Source organism: Pseudophryne corroboree, chromosome 11, assembly GCF_028390025.1.
Source record: "Pseudophryne corroboree isolate aPseCor3 chromosome 11, aPseCor3.hap2, whole genome shotgun sequence".
Classification (NCBI taxonomy): Eukaryota; Metazoa; Chordata; class Amphibia; order Anura; family Myobatrachidae; genus Pseudophryne; species Pseudophryne corroboree.
In genome coordinates this window covers 123,205,455-123,216,166 of record NC_086454.1, presented here as the reverse complement: position 1 = coordinate 123,216,166, position 10,712 = coordinate 123,205,455, and the positions used below count along the sequence as shown (strand labels likewise).

The window sequence follows — 10,712 nt, the reverse complement described above, 5'->3', positions numbered from 1 at the left end:
TTGTGTCACTGACATTATGCGTGAACTTTAAATTATATTAATTATTATTAAGCTGTTGAACCAAATCAGTGACTGTGCTATCATCACCATCCCAAATAAAAAATAAATCATCTATAAATCGCCCATAGAAGACCAAGTTCGCCCCATGTTCGCCACCCCAAATGTAGCGTTCCTTGAACCGCCCCATATAGAGGTTGGCAAAACTCGGGGTGAACTTGGTCCCCATGGCTGTGCCCTGAGATTGTAAATAAAACTGTGATTCAAACAAAAAATAATTATGTGATAAAATAAATTGTATGGAGGACAATAAAAAATTCCGTAATGATTCAGGTACAGTTGTATCAAGAATTAAATAGTGTTCCACTGCTAACATCCCCTCTTGATGTGGGATGTTAGAGTACAAAGCTTCAACATCACATGTTATCAATTTATATGTGTCCTTCCAGACAATTTGCTTAATTTTATTCAAAAAATCTGTGATGTCTTTTAAATGAGATTGAAGTGATGTGACATAACCCTGAAGATGTGCATCAACAAAAGAAGATAAATTAGTGGTTAGTGACCCACCACCAGAAATTATAGGCCGACCCGGTGGTGTTGTGATATGTTTGTGAATTTTTGGTAAATGGTAATATATTGGGATAATAGGATGCACGGAAAACAAAAAATGCCAGATTTCTTTAGATATAATCCCATCAATGAGAGCTGCGTCCAGAAGAGTTTTTAACTCTTTCTGAAATACTGGGGTAGGATCCTTGCAGATCTTCTTATAAAATAATTCATTAGTTAACTGTCTTGTAGCTTCCATAAGATAGTCTTTTCGGTTTTGAATCACAAGACCGCCCCCCTTATCGGACTGTCTGAAGATAAGATCTGTATCTGCAGTAAGCTTTTTCAGAGCCTGTCTTTCCTTCTTACTAAGATTATCTCCAAATGTTTTTTTCTTTTTATCTCTAGACTCCACTTTTTGACACAATTTCCTAAAATCCTCCATTGTGGTAGAGTAAAAGCTTTCCACAAATGGTCCCTGGTATTGAAGTGGATAAAACTCCGAAGGTTTCTTAAAAATTTTTCCATTTACGTTTACATCATAAATTTTTTCCATTACAGATGGTGCCTCTCGGTGATCTGTATTCTCAGAAAGGAGGGATTCTAGTATTTCTAACGGGATTTGATCATTCTTATCTAAAATAATGGGAGTTCCTATCACCTCTTTTTTATTTAGATCTTTAATGGCGAAGTACCTTTTACGACTCAGAGTCCTAACAAATCGATTAAGATCAACAAAAAGTCCAAACAAGTCCGGTTTAGCAGAAGGTGCAAATTTAAGTCCCTTTTTAAGTAGTGTTAATTCATCGGCAGAGATAATTTTATCTGAAAGGTTAAAAATACCAGTGGGACCTACCTTCTCCTGATACTTTTGTTTGGAGCCCTTGTTGAGCCTTCCCCCTCTACATCCTCTCTTTCGTCTTCCTCTTCTCTTCCCCTCTTTCTTATCCCGTAATCCTCCTTTTTTTGAAATTGTGGGGATCTTAAATGATTTGTGTGTCGTCCCCTGTCTAAAAAATGTTGTCGTGTTGGGGGTGATCTCCTCATCCCACCTTCAGTTGAGGGGGGTGGGGATGATCCATATCCTTGCGTTCCTCTATTCCTGAGTGTCTCAAATCTATTGTGGGTGGGAATCTCTTTCCAGGGTGTCCCTCTTCTATTGGTCTGATGATTCCTCCAACCCCTTTGGGATCCATCATTTTGTCTATAGTTGTACATTCTCTTTTGGGGACTCCTATCATATGTATAATTTTTCCTATTAGAGGAATAAATACGACCCCTTCTATCGGGTCGAGCATTGGAAAAATCCCTATAGGGCCTTTGTTCACTGGGTATTCTGAATTTTTTATTTTAGGTCCGAATCTGATCTTTGTCATAATCTTCCTTGTCTCTATGTAATTTCTCATCTTTCCTGTTAATTAACTCTTTTTCAAAATCCTCAACTCTGTGATTGATTCTATCATCCCTCATATTAAATCCTGGGTGTTGTGAATATTTTTTAAGATCATTATATACTTGATCTATCTCCTTCTGTATTTCAGCTACCTTCTCTGTCCTATATTTAATTAACAACCTCATGAGGTTTTTTGAACAATCATCGAGGACATTATTCCATCTCTCTAAAAACACTTTATCCTCCTTAAATGAGGAATTCTTAAAAATCCTCAAACCTCTTGGGATCAGGTCCCTGTCCAGATACTTCTGGAGAGTGACCTGATCCCACCAGTGACGAGTCTCTGCGAGACATAATGACTCCAATCTATTAAATAATTTAAACATATCATTATTATCCTCTGTATCAGGTCTATCTAAATTATCATCAGGATTAACCACATATTTATTACGTCTCTCAAGACGTTCAGTAATGCATTTAAGACCTGACATGGTAACTATTAAGCAGCCCACTTGATCAGCACAAAAAAAAGAGGTTTAAACAACAAGAAAGTGGGCGCTAGTGTATTGACTGTGAGACACCTATGAAAACACTGATTCGGTGGCTGCAGCTTCTATATTTGAGGTGCCGACCCTCAAAAAAATATATACAAATATAGAAACAAATAAGAAGCGCTGTCACCAATAGTGAAAAATATAAAATATTTTTATTACTGTGGTTACTAATAATCACACAATATATTAAAAACAAATAAAAACCTTTCTGCTGAAATATTATCAAAGCTGCAATGTAACTGGAATTTATATGGTAACCTTTTTGTTATTAACACTAGAAGGCTCCCTTCATTATACTAAAAAGATGTTACAATTCCTAAAAAGTCCTTAGATGTACTTTGCTGAATGGAGAAATCTCCAGAGTGTGCACACTCTTCAGGTGGAACAATTAATGTAGAAGTTCATTAATAGTCCTTTATACCGTTGTATGATCCACACAAATAATTTGTAAATGGGTCCACTGCAGAATACAAATAAATTCAGATAATGTGTCACTTTTATCTCCGTTCAAGCACTGAACTGTAGTGGTCCGATAATTAAGAGACTTTTCTGGGGTGCATATTTGTTAGATGACTCAATTAGAATCAGAGCGTGGCCCGCTCTACAGCAGTAATCAGTTCATATATTATGCTTACCCCTGTCTCTATAGATTGCGGACACGCCGAGGTTTCCTTCACCGATGCGGGCGCCGGATCCCCGTGGCTTGCTCTACGATTTGAAGGATCTCCACGGAGCTTAGAGCTGCCTCGCTCCGACTGTGGTTCCCGTTTGTGGATCAATCAGTGGGACGAAATGGAGCCCCCATCATGAATTTTTCAGCAGAAAAGGATGGCAGGATACTTAACGCGTTTCTCAGCCTCGGAACAGGGGCTGTTTCATCAGAAGTACCGCCTTTGAAATTCCTTGACCCTTTATACTCTTCTCAGATCACATTTAATTGCTGATGCAGCTGACTAATAATTATAAACAGCAGTGTAAGCTTGCTATCACATGAATCACCACAAATAGCACCCATTATAAAGGGACAAATTCAAACATATTAAACATATTAAAACACATTAAGAACAATCCCTAATCCAAAGAGAAAAAGGCGTCTCACAGCCAAATAGTTACCAAGAGGTTTAAAATCATATATTTCACATTAAAAATTATTATGCATACACAGCATTATATAAACAAAATGAGATGAGGGTGACCCAATGGATTAAAAATAATTTATACCCCCCTCATAAAATACATTTCTCGTTATACTCAGATCTTTAGGTTTATACATATGCATACAAAACCAAGAACCCCAAAAAAAGAATCAACATCTCATAGGTACATGATCATTTTGCCATATTAACCCTATATAACCAATTGTACCCATTCATAATACTGCACAGGTAAAATTCTCCATCGGCAAAAACGTTCTCATCTTGGAAATGATGATCATACTTTTCTTATTATTTCTTGATATAAAGCTAAGAATGAACCCCTTATAGATATAAGGAATACCCTACCCCACATATGGTATCACCCCATTAACACCTGATATCTATTACCTTCGAAAATCACCCTTAGCTGCATACATCCCATTGGGACTCAATTTATAAGCCCCAATTTGATGCCTACAGCAGCTATTGGTATCCTAGATATTATTTAGTTCTATGGTATCATTCAAACCTACCGGGGTCATAGCACCAAGCTTAAAAATCCAAAATGCCTCCTTCCTACACAAATTCTTAAATCTATCTCCCCCTCTCCTTGTAGGGGGAACATGTTCAATAGCCTGTACTCTAATATCCTTCAACTTCCCCTTGGGGCATTGGCTTACATGTCGTGGTAGGCTATGCATTTTGTTTTCTTTCAGGATACACCTTCTGTGTTCTAAAAATCGAACATTAAGTGTCCTAGTGGTGCGACCCACATATTGGACTCCACACCCACAGGTTATAACATAGATGACATAACAGGTTTGACAATTTAGAAATGTACCTATTTCATACGTTGATTTATCCCCAAATGAGGTGATTGTATCCCCCCTATGTACCGCATGACCACATGTGTAACATCGGGGTTTACTACAACGAAAAAAACCTTTTGGTTTAGGTATTTGATTCAACCAATTCCCTTCACTGTTACCTTTAGCTGTAACTGATCTAAGCATACTAGGGGCTAGTTTAAGCTTAAGACTATCAGCTTTCCTAAATACTACCTTACGTGATCCCTCTAAATCCTTTTTCAAGTATCTATCTTGATTTAACAAACCATAGTTTTTATTTATAATCCGTTTAATTTCTTTAGCTGATGAATTATATTTCGTTACAAAAGCTAATGGACCTTTTGAATTGTTATCCTTTTCTAGATCTGGGGCAACTTTCTTCCCCGGTTCAAGTAAACTTGATAATATTACTGGTGTACGTATAATACTGGTGGTCACTGGTCAGCAAAACTCTGCACTGTACTCCTCCTATATAATACTGCTGGTCCCCAGTCCCCACAATAAAGCAGTGTGAGCACAGATATATGCAGCACACTGAGCACAGATACGGAGCGTTTTTCAGGCAGAGAACGTATAATACTGGTGGTCACTGGTCAGAAAAACTCTGCACTGTACTCCTCCTATATAATATTGCTGGTCCCCAGTCCCCACAATTAAGCAGTGTGAGCACAGATATATGCAGCACACTGAGCACAGATATGGAGTGTTTTTCAGGCAGAGAACGTATAATACTGGTGGTCACTGGTCAGCAAAACTCTGCACTGTACTCCTCCTATATAATACTGCTGGTCCCCAGTCCCCACAATAAAGCAGTGTGAGCACAGATATATGCAGCACACTGAGCACAGATATGGAGCGTTTTTCAGGCAGACAACGTATACTGGTGGTCACTGGTCAGCAAAACTCTGCACTGTACTCCTCCTATATAATACTGCTGGTCCCCAGTCCCCACAATAAAGCAGTGTGAGCACAGATATATGCAGCACACTGAGCACAGATATGGAGCGTTTTTCAGGCAGACAACGTATACTCGTGGTCACTGTTCAGCAAAACTCTGCACTGTACTCCTCCTATAATACTGCTGGTCCCCAGAATAAAGATATTTGCACTGCAGCCCCCTGAAACAAAGTGAGAGGACGCCAGCCACGTCCTCTCACTATCATTTCCAATGCACGAGTGAAAAATGGCGGCGACGCGCGGCTCCTTATATAGAATCCGAATCTCGCAAGAATCCGACAGCGGGATGATGACGTTCGGGCGCGCTCGGGTTAACCGAGCCATACGGGAGAATCCGAGTATGCCTCGGACCCGTGTAAAATGGGTGAAGTTCGGGGGAGTTCGGATTCCGAGGAACCGAACCCGCTCATCACTACTGGATACCGATGTTTAACTCCCAGAGTGACTGGCTGCTCCACAGAAATCACACTAGAAGGTTCAGGATCAGTTGTTACTAAGGAAACCTCATGCTCAGGTGACTCCATAACAGGTTTGGGAACAGTCTCTGTATCTGACCCAGCGGGGTAAATTTCCTCCACAGTGTCAGGAACAGTCTCTGTATCAGTTCCAGAGGGGTATACATAAACCCCCACATCACTGGCTTGACTATGTCCACCTGTCGACGTACAGTCAGTTTGCCTCCCAGCCTCAATGATTTGATCAATGTGGCGACGCCACAATTCTCCAACTTCAATCACGTACATCAGAGGGCCGGATTTGGAAGAAACTATTCCCGGTTGCCATTTGTCTCTTCTATAATCACGGACCAGAACCTCTTGGCCAATGTGGAAGAACCGAGTAGGTTTCTGATAAACTGATTGAAACTGTTTGTTATGTACCTTCCGCCTTACATCCGGTTTTATCAAGTCCCACTGAGACCGTAAGTTCCGTTGCATAAATAGCACCGCAGGAGGCTGACCGGTAGTGGAGTGCTCAGTCCTACGATATATAAACAAGAAGTTGTCAATCTTGTGTTGCAAAGGTAGATGTTCATGGTGCATGGACTTGATAGCTTTTTTGAATGTTTGGACAAATCACTCAGCCAAACCGTTAGTGGCTGGATGGTGTGGAGTGGATGTAAAATGTTTAATTCCATTGTCTTGCATGAACTTTTTGAATTCCATGGACACAAACTGTGGCCCATTGTCACTGCACACTTGCTCCGGTAGACCATTTCTAGCAAAGATGGTTCGCAGCACAGCAATTGTTTTCTCAGAAGTAGTGGATTTCATCTTTATTACCTCTGGCCATTTTGAATGAGCGTCCACTGCAATAAGAAACATACAATCCATGAATGGACCAGCAAAGTCAATATGTACCCACTGCCATGGAGATGAAGGCCATTCCCAGGGGTGTAACGGGGCTAAAGGTGGTGCATTTTGAACTCTTTGACATCCTTCACACCCTTTTGTCAAAGTTTAAATTTGACCATCGATTCCTGGCCACCACACATAGCTTCTAGCAAGATTCTTCATTATTACTGTGTCTAGGTGACCCTCATCAAATTTTCCAAAACTCTGTTTCGCCGTTTAGGTGGTATTACCACTCGGGACCCACACAATAGAGTTCCTTGACAGACAGAAAGCTGATCTCTCCTGCCCGAAAACCCGTAATATTGAGCATCGCCATGTTTAGGCCAACCTTTGAGAGTTAAGCCCATTACTTTTGACAGTACTGGGTCTTTCCTTGTTTCCCGATTGATCGTGGCATTGGTAATAGGTAGCTGTTCCATCAACATATTGTGATACACTTCCAGGGGGTCTCCATCACTGTCCTCCTCACTTTGGGGCAACAGAGAACGCGATAGACCATCAGCGTTGCCATGTAGTTTTGTTCCTTTAAACTCAATGTCGTATGTATGAGCACCCAGGAATAATGACCAACGTTGAATCCGAGCTGCAGTCATGGCTGGGACTCCCTTGTGGGGGTTAAAAATTGATACCAGTGGTTGATGATCCGTAATTAATGTAAACCTTTGCCCATACAAAAATGTATGAAATTTCTTCACTCCCCATACTAAACTTAAGGCCTCTCGGTCAATTTGCGCATAATTCTTCTCTGCCACTGTCAAAGACCGTGAAGCAAACGCTATTGGCTTCTCGCTACCATCTCTCAGTTGATGTGATAACACTGCTCCAATGCCGTATGGTGACGCATCACCTGCCAGCCTGATGGGTAGTTTCTGATCAAAATGAGTAAGGACTTTATCAGATGTAATCAATCTTTTTGTTTCTGAGAATGCTTTATCACAGTCTTTTGTCCACTTCCATCGTGCATTTTTCTGTAGTAGGGCATTTAGCGGGTGTATTACTGTGGAGAGGTCTGGTAAGAACTTGTGATAATAATTAACTAGGCCCAGGTAAGATCTCAGTTGTGACACAGACTGTGGCTGGGGTGCTTGTAGTACTGCCTCAATTTTATCATTTGATTTGTGCAGGCCTTCTCTATCAATCACATGTCCACAATATGAAATGCTTTCTTGGAAAAATGCACATTTATCTTTATTTACTATGAGTCCATATTCCTGTAGTCGGGTTAATACTTTTTCCAAATTATTTAAATGGTCCACATCATCTATGCCTGTTACAATTATATCGTCCAGGTAACAGTGCGTACCTGGTATTCCTTGTAGGACTTGATCCATTGCTCTCTGCCATAATGCTGGGGCAGAAGAAAGTCCAAACACAAGACGGTTATATTGTAATAAACCTTTGTGAGTATTGATGGTTAAATATTTCTTAGATGCCTCCTCAATTTCCATTTGCAAGTACGCTTGAGTTAGGTCAATTTTGGAGAATCGGTCGCCCCCTGAGAGAGCTGCAAAGATGTCCTCTATTTTAGGCAAAGGATACTGCACAGTCCGTAGTACTGGATTTATTGTCATTTTGAAATCTCCGCAAATATGGATGCTTCCTATTTTGTCTTTCTTTACTATCGGAACTATGGGCGTAGCCCATTCACTCCATTCCACTGGGGAGAGTATACCAGAGTCTTCCAGTTTCCGTAGTTCCTCCTCAACCGCTGGTCGGATGGCATAAGGTACCGTGCGAGCTTTACAAAACTTTGGAACGGCATGTGGATCCAACTCTATACCTGCCTTAATATCCTTTAACGTGCCGATCCCTGGTTGGAAAATGGGTTGTGCGGCAGCTAACAATTTAGAAAGTTCCTTAATAGCTGCGTCATTGTTGGATACATCAGATGCAGTAGATTGTAGCCTGTGAATGGAATGCCAATCAAGTTAGATTTTCCTTATCCATTCGCGGCCCAATAATGCCGGTCCACCATGTGGAAGTATATACAAATACAGCTTATGGGTATTGCCTTTGTATTTCACATAAACTTTTATTTTTCCCAATGGGGACACCAGTTCACCCGTATATGTGCGGAGTTTTACGGATGTTTTCTTTAAAGGAATAGCAGCAAACAGGCGTTTGTAATCACTTGCATTTAGCACTGACAGAGCAGAGCCTGTGTCTAATTCCATTTTTAAGTCAATACCTGCTACTTCCAAAGTGACCCAAATCACTTGACGCTCTTTTGCCGCCATAGAGTGCATCGCTAGGCTGCGTAACCCTTTTTCTGTACCAGTACTATCAGTAGAGTCTGATTCATTGTCGGCTACTTTATGTACCTGGGATGTTGTATGTTTTCTCCTGGGAACTTTGGATACTTGCGAGCGGTTTGGTGTTTTCCCCGACTGGCACACCCTTTCAATATGGCCTCTTTTCTTACATTTTCTACACACTTTGTCTTTAAACCAGCACTGACTGGCATCATGTGAGGACTTCCCACAGCAAACACAGGACTGTCTCTGATACAAATGAACTGGATTGGGAGTACCTTCTGGTGCCTTTTGCTCAGTAGCGGATCTTGCCACGGACAAGCAGGACTTTTGCCCAGGGCGCCGCCTTCCGGAGGGCGCCGGCGCCATCCGGAGGGCGCCGCACCATGGCAAGATCCGCTGCTGCTGTGGTGCCCCCCGCTGCCGTGGCCCGCTGTCCGTTGTGAAGGGAAACTAGATGCGTAGCGTCTAGTTTCCCTTCGTGGGCTGCCCGCTGTGAAGGGAAACGAGACGCTACGCATCTAATTTCCCTTCCTGGAGAGGACCTTCACTGTAATGATGTGTTAGCGTCTAGTTTACCTTCGTGGAGAGGACCTTTGCTGTGCGGTGCGCGATGACGTCATCGCGCACCGCACATCCTACAACAGTACAGGGGGAGTAACTGACCACGCCCCCTGTATGAAGCCACACACCCTAATGCCGCCCGCGCCGCCAGAAGCCCTGGAACCGGCCCTGCTTTTGCTGCAATTCTGATGCATCCCTGGTTGGTCTCCATTGAAATAGCTATGGCCAGTGCTCGCTCTAAGGTCAGGTCAGGCTCAGTCAGCAATTTCTTTTGTGTACTTGCACTTTTCATCCCACAAACTAAACGGTCTCTTAGAGCATCTGATAACCCTGCTCCAAATGCACAGTGTTCAGATAACCTCCTCAGCTCTGCAATGTATTTAGAAATACTTTCACTTTCACATTGATTCCTTCTGTGAAACCTGAATCTTTCAGCAATCACTAATGGTTTAGGGTTTAAGTGCTTTTGTAAAATGTCCACAATGTCAGTAAAGGACTTGTTGGCTGGCTTCTCAGGTGCTATTAAACTCCTCAGCAGACTGTATGTTTGGGCACCCATTACACTGAGTAAAACTGGAACCTTCTTGTCACCATCCAGTGAATTAGCAGAACAGTATAGATCTACTCTCTCAATATATGTAGCCCAGTCCTCTATAGTACCATCAAATGCAGCTATTGTTCCAATATATCCTGACATTTTTTTTTTTTTTTATTATACTTAGTCCTCCCTTCCTTAGAAAATGAAGATATAACTCACATGCTCCTTCTATTCAAGTTAGGTGCTGCTGGCAGTCTGAATGAGTTGTTCCTGTTTGCACCCCACAATTGTGCTGTGTCAGCCCACTGGTGCTCCACTGATACCTGGAGCCATACTGAAGAAAAGTTTAATCCTCGTCGCCAGTGTTAAATCTGTTACTTATATTTCAATAAGAGTTTTTTATGTAACCAGGACACAGGGAGTGTTGCATGCTTCTTTACTGGAAAAGAACAGGAAAACAAAGAACACAGAAATAGATTCATACACCAACTAATACCAATACAAAATAAGATCCGTTGTAACCTTCCACCAGAACACATATACAGCAATGGGAACTATATACACCACAG

At 41.6% G+C, this 10,712-nt stretch overlaps 1 pseudogene; it reads right to left on the bottom strand.

Moving 5' to 3' along the window:
- Positions 1–1,899: 1,899 nt before the first annotated feature.
- LOC134968673 (uncharacterized protein K02A2.6-like) lies at positions 1,900–10,302 on the bottom strand (annotated as a pseudogene).
- Between the last annotated feature and the right edge of the window lie 410 nt (positions 10,303–10,712).